General features: G+C 42.3%; 1 protein-coding gene across 6 annotated transcripts in view; it reads right to left on the reverse strand.

The window, feature by feature from the left end:
- Positions 1-18,038, reverse strand: part of GRID1 (glutamate ionotropic receptor delta type subunit 1) — a 722,825-nt gene that overhangs the window by 201,214 nt on the left and 503,573 nt on the right. The window lies entirely within an intron of this gene.

An 18,038-nucleotide genomic window follows, 5' to 3' on the forward strand; every position in this document is an offset into this window, starting at 1 on the left:
TATAGAAGGGATGTTTCCAGACATTAAGTGAGTGGGATTCTGTATACTTTTCTCCATTGCTTATAGTGTACCTCTCCCCCCCCCAACTGTCCCAGCTGCATAGAGCTGATATAGTCAAAAGCCAGAAGTGGATTTGGGTTGCAGCCATGTTGTAAATGCATCCGTACCTATTATGAGATAGCACAATGCATTTAAGCAGCATCCAGATTGCCTAGACATATAGATAAAAGCTCTTTCATGGTGTTGTAATAAAATACCTATTGATTTTAATGGCACCATTCAAACAGCAGGTACCACTTGACATAAATAAGAGGAGTACAATCTGGATATCCTCAGTTCCCTTGAAACAGTCCACATCATTAGCCTCTGATACAATCAAATCTTTTCAAATTTAATTAGATTTTTTAAATCTCAATTCTCTCAGTTTTATCTGCTCCATAAATTTTAACTGGTTCATCAATGCTCCTACTATGAAGATAACTTATTTAGATTTACAAGTGCCAATGTGCAATAAATACCAGCTTCCATGAGCGTTTTAGTAAATGTTTCTGTTCCAAAGCCGTTAATCACATGCTTCTCTTGTTTTGCTGTTAAGATTACTGGGCTGGTTGCTGTGAGTTCACTGCAGTCGCGGACACATCTTTGGAACAAGGGCACATCTGTTGTGCCAGTTCAGTGTCACAGCCTATGATGCTGTGCCTGCAGCACAAACCAAACCACCTTGTTTTTGTGCAGCAGGGAAGCATCAAGAAACCCCATCAATGTCATATGTAGAGTCAAATTATGCAAACCGCATTGTCACGTAGTAGAGCTTTAGGGATCGTCCAAACTTCCACTTGCCCCATGCCTAGAAAGCATGGGTCCAAGTAATTTCCTGCTTGACCTGTGTTTAATAGGCATGGGTTATGCTATACAACACTAACATAAATGTTAGATGCAGGTGTTGTTTGTGTTTGATGAGTGGTTCCATGTACTGAACCCTACTGGAATCTTGTATACATGTCAATAAAGGTTTGAGACTCTATAGGAATAGGTCCGAGTGGTTTTGCCTTTGCCCAGCCATCTTTCCTTGGAAAACCCATTCTTTACTGCTAAATCGGAACAAATAGCAACCTGCAGAAAACCTGATTGCCGTTGGTTCCAATTCAGTGCTAAACAGGAGGGCAACCCAGGAGTGAAGCGAGGACTTTTTGCATCCACAGCAGATGCTCTACCATTGAGCTACAGCCTTCTCTCAATAAGGCATGTAAAAAAGAAGAAGATTGGGGTAGGTGGAGGCATCTACACATTCCAGCCTGGGATGTATATAAAGCATTTCAGAATGTTGGCAGAAGAGATGAGCAAGCTCTTTGAAACTGTCCTTGGATTAATTTAACAGTGATTCAGAGGAGGGTGAACAAGATGGTCAAAGGTCTGGAAACCAAGCCTTATGAGGAATAGTTGAAGGAGATGAGTATGTTTAGCCTAGTAAAGAGACAACTAGGAGGAGATATCATAGCCACCTTTAATCATCTAAAGGGCTGTCACACGGAGGATGGAGCAAGCTTATCTTCTCCTGCTCCAAAGGCTAGGACCCGAACAAACAGACTCAGGTTTGGAGATTACAGAAAGGAGATTCCAACTAAACATCAGGAAGAACTTTCTGACAGTAAGAGCTGTTCAACTGTGGAATGGACTCACTCGGGAGGCGGTGGACTCCTTTCTTGGAAGTTTTTAAGCAGAAGTTGGATCAGTCACGTATGATTTATTTGAGATTCCTGAATCACAGGGGGGTTGTACTAGCTGACCCTCAGGGTCCCTTCCAACTCTACAATTCTATGATTCTATGCTATCTGATTTCATTGATCAAAAACAAGAATATTATTATTATATTCATTTGTGAATCGCATTCCACATATATGTCCCAAGGTGATTTACAAACAGACCCTTTAAAACTGTTAAATATTTTTAAAGCATGACAAGAACAGAACAGAGATTTTAATTTAACACTCAAGGCAAAGACCTTTTATCTAGGTGGAAAAACTTGAACAAACGTGTTCCCCGCCCCCCAATTTGGTGCCAGAATGTACAGATAACAGACCCCTGTTGTGTCTCAGCAGGAATACATTTCCACGGAGTAACATGGTGCCAGGTTTTTTCAGGTAATGTTTTTTTGCTCTCAATCTTTGTCTTTCTTGGTATTGTTAAGCAGCAGGTCCTATAAGGAAAGAGTGGGGATAAGCAGCTGGCTCTTGCTCAGCCCACAATGAAGTCATCTTCCCTATGAACTTCTGTGGAGCTGTGTGCCTGGCTCCATAATTGCTAGAATGTGTGGCCCAGGCAGAGCAGAGCAGTCACTTCTGGGTTATGCAGGTTGGGCAGTTCACATATATGAATGCTCCACTATGCAGCAAAATTCCTCTTGCATCACAAAATTCTCATATTAGGGACAAGAGTTTTCAGTAGGGATCAGAGATAGGCTCTGTCAATTTCAGTTTCATGTCTTCTAATTTTTCCAATCTTAAATTCTCTTTTCTACGTCAGGTTGCAATTAAAAATTGAAAGTCATTGTTAAGATCCATCAGCATTTGTGTGCTGACTTGTAATAAAAACATATTTGCAAAGCACTTTCCCCATATACAGTGGTACCTCGGGTTACATACGCTTCAAGTTACATATGCTTCAGGTTACAGACTCTGCTAACCCAGAAATAGTGCTTCAGGTTAAGAACTTTGCTTCTGGATAAGAACAGAAATCGTGCTCTGGCGGCGCAGCGGCAGGAGGCCCCATTGGCTAAAGTGGTGCTTCAGGTTAAGAACAGTTTCAGGTTAAGAACGGACCTCCGGAACACATTAAGTACTTAACCTGAGGTACCACTGTACAATACACTTTTGGGTGCTATTTTAAAAACCTATATATGCATTTATATACACACTTTACCCTAGCACATGCATTTTCATATATATTATTTGGCTGGAGAAGAGCACTGCCTGATTTGGAGAAGTATGGATTCTGAAAGAGGGCCGAGTGTAGGTTCGCAGACTCTTTCATAAAGGGCAAATTAAATGAGAACTTAGTCATATTTTTCACTCATCCCTAGATTGCGGTTTGTCTTCCACTTGACATGCTAGTTTTACAAGTTGTATGTGAATAACTGCAAACTGGGTGGCAGTGGAAAGTGAAACAATCCAGGAAAAGCTTAACCGTGAGAGCTTCGTCTTTACATTTTTATGTAGAATGGAAATGGAAGGGGATGTAATAATTAGAAATAGAACGACTTGCCTAGGCATGATTGTAAAGGTGTTGGAGAAATATAAACACCCACCTCCATCCAGATAAAGCACCAGTGAACAGAAACAGAGTGCATATATTCACTCATTGGCCTAGAGAACTCAAAAGCGACTCCTCCTATGTGCTTAGCTGACACCGCACAACAATCATCAATCTATATGCATCAGTGGGGTTTGTATGTGTGGCAATGGCATCCTGTCAGTGGCAGCAACACTGTTTGTCAGGATACAGAAAGGTGACAGTGAAGTCAAATGAACCCCAGGTTGATGGTGGTGAAATCCAGTGCCAACAACGCAGAGCCCTTCATCCTCACCTCTGTCTTGTCCTATTTGGGCGAATGCTGTGCTGCCCCTGCTCACAGCCTCATGTGCCACTCATTCGGCCATAAGCTTAAAGGAAACGAAACTTGAGGCAGCAGGACATTCAGCAGCCTTGAAAGAACTGAACTAGAAAAGAGGTTGGAGTGCAAGTTGCAAGCTGGGCTGCAAAGCAACTACTCTATTCCGAACTTAAAAATGGAAAGCGTAATGCTGGCGGTCAACGAAAGAGGTTTAAGGACTATCTCAAGGCAAATCTTTAAAAAATGTAGTATAGGTAAAGGTAAAGGGACCCCTGACCATTAGGTCCAGTCGTGACCGACTCTGGGGTTGTGGCGCTCATCTCACTTTATTGGCCAAGGGAGCTGGAGTACAGCTTCCAGGTCATGTGGCCAGCATGACTAAGCCACTTCTGGCGAAACAGAGCAGGGCACGGAAATGCCGTTTACCTTCCCACCGGAGCAGTCCCTATTTATCTACTTGCACTTTGATGTGCTTTCGAACTGCTAGGTTGGCAGGAGCAGGGACCGAGCAACGGGAGCTCACCCCATCGCGGGGATTCAAACCACCGACCTTCTGATCAGCAAGTCCTAGGCTCTGTGGTTTAACCCACAGCACCACCCGCATCTCTATAAGCACCAACAATTGGGAAACGCTTGCGAGGGCTCCAGTTGGAGAACAGCCTTTACCAAGTGTCATGGGCTCTGAAGATGCTCAAATTCAGGTCGAAAGGGAGAAATGTGCTAAGACGAAGGCACGCTTGGCAAACCCTCACCATGATCAACTCCCACCCGGAAACCAATGTCCCCACTGTGGAAGGACGTGTGGATCCAGAATTGGCCTCCACAGTCACTTACAGACTCATTGTTAAACTGTGTTTATGGAAGACAATCTTACTCGGCTACAAGTGATCGCCAAAGAAGAAGCAAGATGCCACCCTGCCTTCATTTCCTATTGGCATGCCTGCAGCATTTTGCATTTGCAGATGCCCTGCCTATTCAAGTGCTCCAAGATCTGCAGCCAGGCAGAACAGAGGGAACCCCTCAGGGTTCCAGGGTTGTAAATCTGCCCTGGCTGCTCTTGCCAGATTCAGCTGTTCTGTGAGTATCTGGGAATAGAATTCCTCTAGCGGCACCAAACCAGATATATATGTGGCCTTTGGATATAGGATTATGACCACTGTCGCCAATATAAGGATGACATCTAATATGTTGCAAACCTACATGGCTTTTATTTGACAGTCATAAATTATTGCCATAGTACTGTAGTATACATATAGTGTGATAGAATGGATATATCCCAGTTGTGCCATACAGTTGCAACCCTAGAATATACCACTCTGTGCATCTTTATAACTATGCATAAATGAAGGATCATTTACAATTTTCAGTCCCTGAAGCAATAAAGCTCTCCACATCAAGCTATATTTCGTTTTAGTAAATCTTCATATACGGTACATCCCTTTCTGAAATATTTGCTATTTGGGGGATACAATCACATTCCAATTTAATATTATCCACCCCTCCCCACCAAAAATATTCACAACATTTGCTAACGGCAAAGCGATAGCATTCTGTCAGAGATGGAAGCACTGATCATTTTGAAATTTGTTAATTTTTAATATTTCCATCACAGAACGCCCTTTCATTGAAATGGTAGCCCGTTAAAATGACTTATTGGGAAAATGTACAGCATCCCTGGTGAAATGGATGCAAATATTTGCACAAATTACATACTACAGCCACAGCTATAAAATGGAGGGGCGTACTGTTGCTGCCACTACTGAGGAGGAGACATGATCCCTGCTCTCTTCACAGTCTTGAAAAAGGTGAAGTAGTTCCTTTTCTGGGTCTTGGATTGGTTCAGAAATCTGAGAGCACCAGGCGAGGGGGAAATCCCCAAAAGACAATGGATCGCTTTCAGATTAATCCAAGGACAGCTTCAGAGAGCTTGCTCCTCTGTACTAACATGCCACAATGCTTTGTATACATTCCAGGCTTGTATGTGTGTGTGCGCCTCCACCTACCACCAATCTTTCTTTCTTTTTACATGCCTTATTGCATTATTGCTCAATGGTAGATCATCTATTTTGCATGCAAAGGGTCCTGGCTTCAGTCCTTGGTATCTCAAGGTAGGGGTACTGAACATTCCTGTCTGAAACTCGAACGAGCTATTCTCATTCAATGTTGACAATCCTGAGCTACAAGGACCACTTAGCTGACTTGAAACAATATAGCTGACTTGAAACACTTAGCTGACTTGAAACAATATAGATGTTCCAAGACTCTCTGAGTTTCTTCCAATTTTGTGCTAACCAGGAACCTCAAAATCTGCCTCACATTTTCACTTTAGGTGAAATCTAGTCGTGAGTCAATTTGAGGACAAAACATCCCCTCTCTCTCTCCTGTCTACGGTGGCGTGGATAAAATTGCCTTGGCCGAATGGGAAGTCAATGGATCTGAACAGCTTTCTATGTGGAAACAGCAGCCATGGAAAGACATTTGAAAGAGGTTTCCATGTGGCAGCCATTCTGGGCATGCTGGCCTTTCTTCCTGTTGCACCGAGGACATGAGCGAATTTTCAGCACATGAATATTTCAACGTCGCGGCGGAGAAAGACAAGAAGCAATGTACAAATAAAGCATAATGTACATGAAGGAAAACCACTGTCCTGTCACAGTGAGAAATTGGTCAATTGCAAAGCACTTTCCATTAACCATCTTGCTTACAATGTACATTTTAATGCAGCATTTAGGAAGTGAAAACAATGTTTATGTACATACTCCATCAAATCTAAAAATGTGCCATATTACACACTATAATTAGCAGTGGCTTGACAAATTAATTAGACTCATTATTCCCTGCATTCGCAACTGCCACTTAACACATTTTTTTTCCTTTGTGAAAATATCCTCCAAATTGCAACCATTATTAAAAATGAGAAATGTCATTTTTTCCCCTTTGTATGTTGCTTAGGTAGTGAAATTTAGGAAGATGAAAGAAAGAAGATATAATTCGGAAAGAGTGTGTCACAATATTGCATAGTTAAAGTAATCAAAGGCAAGGGGTTTCATCAGTAAGTTTCCACAATCACCAAAGGGATGGGGGTGTCAATCAAGATCCGACCTTGTCCATGTAGGCCACATCCTGCACTAAGACTGTGAATGTTACACAGTAATACTTCCGCGAACGTCCGCCTTGTCTAGTGTCCATTTCGTCGAACATCCATGGGGAACCCTGAAGTACCAGAATGGGTTACTTCTGGGTTTGCCACTCACGCATGCGCAGAAGCGCTAAATCACACTTTGCACATGCACAGAAGCGCAAAGCACTCTGTGTGTGCGCGCAGATACGGCACATTGCCCTGCGTCCTTTTAGGCTAGTGGCTGGGGCTCTGGAACGGATCCCGGCTACAAAACGAGGTACGACTGTAGTGCACAAAAGGGGGCAGCCATTGTTGCCAGATTTCATGGCAACATTAGTTCCAATGTAACATACAACTGTTTCAAAACATCGCTCATGGCAAAACACACTTGGGAAAGGACAGTTTCAATAAGTCATGAAGAAAATATGAAGAAAAACCCTCCCCAAGTGGTTGTCCATGTCAGCCTTCAGAGCTGCCACCAAATCCTGCCTACAGCAAAATAAAAATTAGGACAAAAAGATAAAAAAAGTTCAACACGGATATTTATACATCCCTGCCTACAACTAAAATTAACCAAAGAATTTTTTTAAAACTCTTCCTATAACCTCCCCCTTCAATTATGCTTCAATGCCTGCAGAATGCTAAAGCTCAGTGGATGGGAAGACTCAGCATAGACTGTAGGCCTGATCTTGCTGTAATGTGTTTCCCATTGTTTCTTTATTTCAGGTAAACCCTTCATCACAATAAACTTATGGTTGGGTATAGGACTCTGCCCATGCCTCAGGAACATGCCTGCCTGCACCACACAAATATAATCTAGTGTGAATAGGTTCAAGCAATCTACCACACTCACAAAAGACATGGTTAATGTAAAAGGAGTTCTGTTGGATTAGACTAAAAGGTCTATCAAATCCAGCATCATATTCTCAAGGTGGTCAACCAATATACCATGGAAATCCTGCAAGCAGCTCATTAACTCAATAGTTCCTTAGCAACTGATATCCAGAGGCATATGAGGCATATCATGACTAGTAGCAAAGACCAACCTTATCTTCCACGAATTTCCCTTTTAAAGCCATCCAGGTTGGCTTTAAAGCCATCCCTAAGTCTCACAACAACCAGTTCCAGAGTTTAGCTGTTTCCTGTGTGAAAACGGGCTTCCTCTTGTTTGTCATAACTCTCTCACTATTCCCCTTCACTGGATGACGCCGATTCTAGTATTATTAGAGACTGAGAAAACTACTTTCTCTCACTATGCATAATGGTAGATATCTCTATCTTGCCCCTGCTACTTCACTCCCCCCCCCCAAGTAAAAAATCCTGATTTACTCAAATCAGAGTTGCCCCAGAACCTTGATTATTTTGGTTGTCCTTTTCTCTTTTCTGCATCTTTTTTCCGCTCTATTTGCTGTCAGGCACATTCTCCCCAGATTGGGTTCTAGTACCCACCACAATGAAGGACATTGCTACCATCGAGTGCCAGAACCAGCACTTAGGGGAAGATGAAATGAGACACAGTGTTTTAGAATTCATTTTAAATGGAACAGACTAGTAGTACTTAACAACAGCCTGGTGCTTTCCAGATATTGTTGGACTGCAACTTCCCTCCTTCCTGATCATTAGCCATATTGGCTGGGGCTGATAGGAGTTGTGATTTGACAACATCTAGGTGGTACCACACTGGATAGCCCTGGTTAAGAGAAAGTGATTTATCCATCCATTTGAGTTCAACAGAGCAAGATACATTAATGCTGTAGCTTGAAAGAGCTGCAGGAAAGTTGTTTTAGAGCTGAAGCCATTTCTGCTTCTCCCCCACTCCATTTAGAGTCACCTTAGAAGGGTAGTCTTGTCTTAGGCAGACTCTCCCTTCCTTATTTCTTTCACCCTTTGATTGCACATCACTGTGTAATATTAATTCACATGCAGATCAAGCATTTACTTCCTGTTAGCAGAGATAAGTCAGTCCAACAATGCAATCGAATTTCTATGCAAGAATAATAATAAAATTGTCCACTTACAGATTATTTTTAAATAAAAGGAAGGAAACTGTTTAAAGTGTGATACATTATGCAAATGCTTCTTCTGCAAAGCCTGAACTGAACAAAAAGCTAGTTGGACAGGGATATAAGAGGAGTGAATACAGGGAGGGGGGATCCCTGAATGTCAGTAGAAGTATATTGACTTTTTTAAAAAAATGCTTCCATGTATTCAGCTGAGAAACAGAGCCCTTAAATCCATCAAATGGTCCAAAGGCACAAAAAATTGGTCAAAATATCAGTTTTGCTTTGGGTCTGGCCATGTAAGCTGTTTGAAACAGAACTAGAAATAAGCCTTTCTGAGGATGAAATAAAGACATTAGGGTGAGCACAAGATGGTCACAAAAAACATCTCTCTCAGATCTTGTGCTCCCCCTCTTCCCTATAACATCTAGAGCAGGAGAAGGGATTATTTTCAATCCCAGCGACAGCATTCCTTTCTGGCCAGTCTTCTTGGAGCCACATGTCAATGGTGGGTGGAGCCAGAAGCAAAAGTGGGTGTGGCCCAACGGATGTGACTCCCTCCTTTGTTTAGGAGGCTCCATTCTAGCCTTCCTTGCAAAAGGCAGAGGTTTCTACTAGTGCTGTGCCAAAATGTGTCCTCCAATTTCTCGGAAGTCTGCTACCTGTGCAAAAGAGGCTTCTGTTTGTCTGCCTCGTTCACAGAATCCCTTTAGAATTTTGGTGGGTGCAAGGTTTTGAGTTCACCTTATTGTCGCAAGGGGGCTAAGGGTAGTAGTGTGTGTGTGTGTGTCTCCAAATATTATGCCAAGTGCTGTCATTCCATGCTCTGTCAATTTTTGTTTAAACCTTTCAGACAAGTGGGTTTATTTCTACCACATCGATGAAGAAACTGTTCCACAACTTAATTCATCTCCATCAGAAAGTTTTCTTTCTTAAAATGTGAATCTTTTAGTTTTGACTTGTTAATCCCCAGAGTGTTTTACTACATGATTCTGGTTCCAGAATAATAGAATAATTCTTTTTTTAAAAAAGTTATTCCATTCACACTATGTTCATAGTGTTTGAATAAAACTGAGGTCTTTGTATCTGCACTCATTAACCACCATGTTAGGCTTGTCTGTCACTGGCAGGAACGCATCCCAATTTTCCTCAGTATGAAAAGTTGTTCAACTATTTTCCTGTCATACTGATAAAAATATAAGGATACACGGATAACTCCTCAGCCTGTTGTCAGTTGTCACCAGCACCCACAGTTTGCACCCTGTCAGTGCACACACCAGACTTCAGTGATGGGCCTGAAGTTATATTTGGATTCCTTGAATAGATACAGAGGCATATTAGCCATTACTTTGCATATCTTCACCCCCAAGTGAAATAAAACCAAATGACATTACCCTGGCCTCTCTCCATTCTCCCTATTGAAGGTATCCTTGTCTTACCCTCTCCCTCCAGTGATGGCTGGTGCCCATTAGAACTGGTAGGGCAGAAAGCAGAAAGCAGATCAACAGTAGGTAGGGTCAGAGACAATGACAGGCAGTGCCAACCATAGGCGCCAACTCCCTGAGGCCCTGAGCATCCACAAAATTCTGCATGAAGGGGCTGGGCACCCACAAATTTCGATGCCAGGGTCATGCACGCTGCATGGCACCTACAGCCCTGGGTGTTAGAATTCCTGCTCCATGGGATTGCTGTTTTTCACATGATGGTGTATGTTTTGACTCCACAGAGTGGGAAATGATGGAGACAGGATGTTTGTGTTACTGTGTTCTGGGAAGTGGGACTATCATCCTTTGCTTTTTCTCTTTGCTGTCTGGTGCTAGAGAGAAAGGGAGCCATGTTACAGTGCTCCGTGTGTGTTTATATGTAAATAAAGTAGATTAGCCAAAATGCTGAGTTGCTGAGATCTGTCACACAAACTGCAAAAACACTCTGTGGATCCCTAAGTATGCATTGGTTGCTGTGATGTTTGGGCAGAAGAAAGCTTTTGAAGCTCCCAAAAGAAAGACCAGGTGGGAGAGAACATGCCAGTTGGGCATGTGTCTCTGCCAGGGTCCTACCTGAGTGTAGGACGAGCTCCTGACACTGGGCACCCATGGGGCGTGCCCATGTTGGCACTCCTGGCGCCAACTAATTCTGGTTTTGTCCTTGCTGAGTTGTGAAAGGGCAACCTCACATTCATGTGATATGGAAATAGGGAGGCAGGTAAGTAAGGGCTGACTGAGGTCGGTGGAGGAATATCTCGCTAGCCTTTATAGATTAGCCTCGCTGCTCACCTCCTTCTGTTTTCTCCCCCTCTGCCAAAAGATTGCAAAGGACCTTTCCCCCGTTTTGTGCTCCTTCTTTTTCTCATACTGTATATTGATAATGCTTTAAATACACAAGACTGGGCCCAGTGAACTGTATAGTTAGCTACTACGTCTTGGGTTTCTCAAACAGCAGGCTGCTCATGCTGCAGGAAAAACAGCTTTCAAAATGGGCAGCTGAACTGCAAGCCAAGAGACAAACATGGAGTTCTCAATCCAGTGTTTAGCTTGGAACGTGGAAGCAGAGGAGGCATTTGCATGAGGGAATCAGTAGGTGTGGTGGGGAGACTGCTTAACCTTCCCCCGTTTTAGCCTGCAATGCTTCTCCCTTAGTCACTTCCCCCCACTTTCTCCCCAGTGAGTTCCAGTAACAGAAATAATGTCCAGCAGTAGGAAGAAAAAAAGTTGAAGCATGCAACCTCTCCAGCCAATTCTGCATTGCAAATGTCCCTCCTATTGTACAGCTTGGATTTATGATCGCTTCCTTTTTTCTTTCTTTTTAAAGCACAAAATGTAGAAAATGTAGTATAGAAGGTGTAAAAATGAATAAGCATTATAAAAAACAACCCATTAACTGACAAGAATGAGTTTAGGAAATGTGTATTTTTGAAAGTAATATATAATTCTGTCTCAAGGGGAACTTCAAATACAGTTTATTATACAGTACACCAGCCTGCCTGTCAAAGGAGGATATACCGTACATATTTTTAACCCACTAAGCATGCACAAAGGAATCTTTCAGATTCCATTTAATAACACTCTTAACAATAATTTTAGTAGGATTGAAGTCTAGCTGGTGTTTCTGGCAGTAAGATTCTCCGGACTAAATTATTATTTTGCAGTGCTGTTTTTGTTTAGCAAACAATTCATACATGTGTCCATTGCTCTAAGACTGCAGCATCAACTGGTGATATGAATGCATAGATATAATCACTAGACAGACCTTTCAAATCCCTTCAAACACAATGCTTTTCACTGGACAGCTCCCACATTCATTTGCCCAGGTTATCAAGCAATCAAGTGCTGTGTGTGGTTGTATGAACTGACCATTAAATTTGGCTTAACCTAAAAATAATGCTAAAAAATCAAAATATAGGATCTGCCATTAAGGGAGGGATCAAAGCGCATATTACACACTAACATCTCACAAGAATACTGAATGCTGAAAGGAACAGCTTCAAAAACAAGTGTCAGTGGTTTGGCTGGAAGAAACACTGGAATGGAACACACAAGAAAGGAGGTTGCCTAAAACATCCTTTTTTTTCAATGAAGCATTTACCAGCATGTGTATATTCTTCAAGAGAGACCAAAAACAGAGATTGCTAGGGCTGTCAGATTAAAAAATGGCAAAATTCTACAGGCCTGAAATGGAAGTGTTGCTTTGGGAAACAAAGGACATCTGTTACAGTCTAGGGAGAAGTCATGTTCTAGAATGAAACAATTCACAATTCTCTATCACAAAGGAGCCACCTAGCAACAGTAGTTACACTTCTGGCAAAAGGCAAAAATAAAGGAGCTTGACTTCTCCCTGGCTCGCGCTGCACAGTTATTACAATTAGGCTGCATGCACACCAGGAACACTTAAAACACACCCACCCCAGGAGTGCTGGGATCTGTAGTTTGTTATGTAGCTCAGTGAGCTTTTGGGATTCTTTGGGGTGCAAGATGGGCTTTGAATGTATGGTGTGCATGCAACCCTAGTGGATCCAGGAGAATCTATGGAGGAGGGAGTAGCTCTCCCTCTCCCTCTTCACTGGATTCTATTCAAAGCTACTCTTTGTCACTAAATTCTATCTGCCCTTGAACTGGCTATTAAGTTTCTAGTCTGCTAAGTTCATTGAAATGAACAGAGCAGTGCCATGCATGTAAAAAGGTAAAGAGACCCCTGACCATTAGGTCCAGTTGTGACAGACTCTGGGGTTGCAGCGCTCATCTCGTTTTATTGACCGAGAGAGCCGGCGTTTGTCCGCAGACAGCTTCCGGGTCATGTGGCCAGCATGACTAAGCCGCTTCTGGTGAACCAGAGCAGCGCACGGAAACACCGTTTACCTTCCCGCCAGAGTGGTACCTATTTATCTACTTGCACTTTGATGTGCTTTCGAACTGCTAGGTTGGCAGGAGCAGGGACTGAGCAATGGGAGCTCACCCTGGCATGGGGATTCGAACCGCCGACCTTCTGATCGGCAAGTCCTAGGCTCTGTGGTTTAACCCACAGTGCCACCTATGTCCCTACACAAGTTAGGGTCAGATAAATATTTAGATGTGGATTAAACAAAACAGATTACATATATATTTCCAGGAATTGTTCTCAAATAGAAATATTTTGGAAATCACTTCAGGCTAATATCTCTCGTATGTTAGGATACCATATACACTTTCAGAGACACCAGCTTCTCAAAATGATTGAGGGGGGTCTGTCATGATTTTCTGACATCATGTGTGCAATGTCCCACAAAGTTGCAAGGTCCAGGGGATGAGGCAAGTGCCCTCTGAACAATGAGGGGTCCCTCTCCCTCAAAAAAATTGGAGGGGGGAATTGCTGTGGCCCCAGAACCTATGTACCCTTTGAACCTTAAATATTTCTGCTTGGTTATCTAAAATACGTTATTCTGAAAGATGATCAAGAAACAATGTTCAACCTATTAACTGCTGCTAAGATTATCATACCTAAAAATGGGGGGGGGAGGAGCATATCTCCTACTGTAGCTGAACTAATTGAGAAAAAATTGGTCCAAAAGAATACATATAAATCAGCCTAACTGGGCTATGGAGAAATGGGTATTTTTTGTAATGTTTTGGAACAATAAGTTCAGTGATAATGTCCAACCTTTTACTGCTTTCAACCTTCTATAATAGTATTTATTTATGCTCCTTATCTTTGCTTATTTGTGTGTGTGTGTGTGTGTGTGTGTGTGTAGGCACACACACACACACACACACACACACACACACACACTCAGCAGCAGCAGGTAAAAAATGTTGAATGCCTGAAACCAACGTGTATAGTATACTATGGGCACAGAAAAGTACAGTGGTACCTCGGGTTACATACGCTTCAGGTTACAGATGCTTCAGGTTACAGACTCTGCTAACCCAGAAATAGTTCCTTGGGTTAAGAACTTTGCTTCAGGATGGGAACAGAAATCGTGCTCCAGCAGCACGGCGGCAGCAGGAGGCCCCATTAGCTAAAGTGGTGCTTCAGGTTAAGAACAGTTTCAGATTAAGAACGGACCTCCAAAATGAATTAAGTACTTAACCCAAGGTACCACTGTATTTATATAATTGCTTCACTGATTACCCAAATGACCGAATTGGTTTTAGCTTTGGCTGACCACTCTACCACCAAGCATAATTTGAAGGCTTTGCTATGGTGCGATAACTTTACTTTGATTTAGAATACAATTGTATATAAATTTAATAAATAGTAATAATACCAACAACAGGGCTTTAAGGAGAAGATGACAAGGCTGCCTGTTGCACTCATGACACCAAGTGGTTGATTTTCCACTTCGTTGGGTTTTTTTTTAATATACATTTATTTATTTACTTTTTAAAAAGACTTTTTTTAAAGATAAAGGAAGAGCTTCCTCTAAAAACATCAGTGACCCCACTAGTTTCAGACAGTTGGTACCCAGTCTCTCTGGCTTTCCAGGCTTTGATAAAAGCTCACAGCAGGAGGGAACTTGCCCCATGGGGCTCTTTCAGATCAGGAAGCATAGCATCCGGGGAGGCTGCAGAGCTCTGGTTAAACATTTAATGGAAAGAGGGGGGAAACACGGCCCACAGCAACCTTGCAATGATAGCGTAAGCTGTTGAGTTATAAAGAAATTTTGATTAGATTCTAAAGTGCCATGAAAAAGAGGCAGGAAATCTTTTGAAGGGGAAGAAAACTTTTGAGAACCTGGAGGACAGATTTTGGCACAGCATTACCAGAAATTGCCCCCCCCTTCCCCAGTTCTGCTGGTGGATGTCTGTTGTTAGTGTAGGGCAGTGTTTCCCAAACTTGGGTCTCCAGCTGTTTTTGGACTACAATTCCCATCATCCCTGACCAGCTAGGGATGGTAGGAGTTGTAATTGTAAGGGAGCACACTGGATACCACCATACTTTGTATTTAAAACCATTTTGTGCAATAAGGTAGGCTGTGAAATTGTGACTGGTGAAGCCCCACACAATGAGTTTCATGGCTGGGCAGTACTAAAGCCCAGGTCTCCCTATTCTAGCACTGTATCCATTATAGCACAGCCAATGTACAAAAAAGTACCACTGCTTGAAAATCGGGGTTTGAAAGATTTGGCAATTGCAACGAAGGAATTAAATCTTCCTTCAAGCTGCAATTCAGTGTGCTCATCTCTCTCTCTCTCTCTCTCTCTCTCTCTCTCTTCCTATATCCATCAAAATTTGAGCGCGTAGTGGATGCAGTCAAAAGTTCATCCTCCTGACCCAGAATTTGTTTCCAGACTGTCTAGGCAGATGCCTCTCAGATGCTAACATGTATGCTCAAAGGCTACCACACTCCTCCTTTTAGTCTTCTCATTTGGTGTTTAGGGATATATTGGATTTAAATAGCATTGTAAATGATTGCTTTTCACTGTGTAAATTACCATATGCACAGATGGCATTGATGATGATGATGATGATGATGATGGGGATGGCTGGCCTCTTCCCACTGTACAAGTCTATGTTTCTATGATTATGACAGCAGCATGTGAATCCTTCAGGCTATCATCTCTTAATCCCCTGTACATGCATGGTGGGACGCGGGTGGCGCTGTGGGTTAAACCACAGAGCCTAGGACTTGCCAATCAGAAGGTCAGCGGTTCGAATCCCCGCGACGGGGTGAGCTCCCATTGTTCGGCTTAGTCATGCTGGCCACATGACCCGGAAGCTATATGCCAGCTCCCTCAGCTAATAAAGCGAGATGAGCGCCGCAACCCCAGAGTCGGTCACGACTGGACCTAATGGTCAGGGGTCCCTTTACCTCTTTACCTAACTTGTGTATTTTATTCATCTTGTAATGTTTTAAATACCACTGCTAGAGGGTTTTAGAATAGTTCTCCTTTAGGTCTGCTGAAATTATATTGGAATGGAAGTTGTCCCAAACCCAGTTCCATTGTCACCTGGTTAATCTCTTATCCAAATCTTAAACCAATTTTCTCCTAGATGTATTCTGCTTCTGATCCAAAGTTAACCAAATGTCATAGAATCTTGCAATTATGCCTTTATCCAAATGAGATATAATTATAATGTTCTCTCTTTCTTGACTTCCACATATTTTTGTATTGAAAATATTAATTTGAAAATATTGGAAATGTGGAGGCCTTCTTCCTTCCTCAATTGTGACCTCAATGGACAGAATGGCATCATGAATCATTCTGTATTTTGCCATTTCTTGAAATCTTTAACTACCCAAGATTCTGGATTTAGAAATTATAAAATGGAAACGTTAACGGCAACAAACCCACAGATATCCTATTTTTAATTTCATACCCAGTAGTTAATATTGAAGGAAGAATTTCAAATTTAGAGTCCTGATAGCTTTCTTTAAACCATAGGCAATATCTAAGCTTCCTCTGCCTCCAGTAAAGCATTCAGCATTTTTACTGCTTTCCGTGGATGTACATAATTGACCAATTTGATCACTGGGCATAACATTTTGCCACTTAATCAATAAATCAATAATGTTGGAGGGAGTGGGGAAATTGGGAAGGGGGCAGTGAAAATCACCGCAAGCTTTAATAGCACAGAAAGCCCTGACAGTAAACATGTCAGTTCCTGCTATTGACATTTTAAATAATGACAAGTACTGCCTGAACACCTCGAAGTCTCATTCCTCAGTGATTAGATGGAAGACCCAATCAGGTAATAATTTATACATACAGGATGCATAAACATAATCAGAAACAAACCTAGGTAACAAAAATGCATCTTTAGTTCTAAGTTTAGCACTGTGTGATTTACAGCTGCTCACAAATGATCTGGTGCCAGTGACAAGTCCCAGACAAATAATTGGGTGAGACTGGCCCTACTTGAAGTCCCTTCTATCTAGCAGGATTTTATTTTATTTTTTTATTTTTACAAATGTTCTTCTCAGATTTGGTAATGAGCTCCTCATGAAGTAGACTTCAGTTTTAAGGTCTTTTTTTGGGGGGGGTGCGCGGAGTATTCTAATATTGCCTTTAGGGTCTGACACATAAGATTTCTGTATGCACTTTTAGTACAGTGGTACCTTGGGTTAAGAACTTAATTAGTTCTGGAGCTCTGTTCTTAACTTGAAACTGTTCTTAACCTGAGATACCACTTTAGCTAATGGGGCCTCCCGCAGCTGCCACACAATTTCTGTTCTCATCCTGAGGTAAAGTTCTTAACCAGAGGTACTATTGCTGGGTTAGCGGAGTCTGTAACCTGTAGCGTTTGTAACCTGGAGCATCTGTAACCTAAGGTACTATTGTATAGGTTTGTTAGGATGTATCCAACGGTGGAGCAGAGCACTTTTGCCCATGCAAAGCAGGGATTTGTTTTTTGTCTATCTACCCTACCTTCTGCATCCTCCTTCCCTGCAGACACAATAAACCTCCCCCTGAGGACAGGCGCACCCTCCAGAATAGTGAGAGATATGGGGCAGAAGGCGCCCACCCAGTGGAATGCCCTCCCATCAGATCTTAAGGAAATAAACAACTATCTGACTTTTAGAAGACATCTGAAGGCAGATGTTTACTGTTTTTGATGTTTTAATTTGCTGGAAGCCACCCGGGGTGTCTGGATCAACATTTAATTCCCCTTCCCCCATACTATAGAGACTACAGAGTCTCCACTATCAAACCTTGGACTGTCAGTCACTTAAGTTGGTGATCTGTATTGATACTGTATTAGCAGTAAGGTTCCAGTTGTTAGTGAATGCATCTGTGAGCAAGTCAGTCCTCTTCCCAAAGCACATCACTGGAATGGGAAAAGTAAATATGTCTTCCTGGAACAAGTAATTGTTGAGTTCTGGGCATCATAAGTA

This window comes from Podarcis vaucheri, assembly GCF_965113315.1.
Source record: "Podarcis vaucheri genome assembly, chromosome: 5".
Classification (NCBI taxonomy): Eukaryota; Metazoa; Chordata; class Lepidosauria; order Squamata; family Lacertidae; genus Podarcis; species Podarcis vaucheri.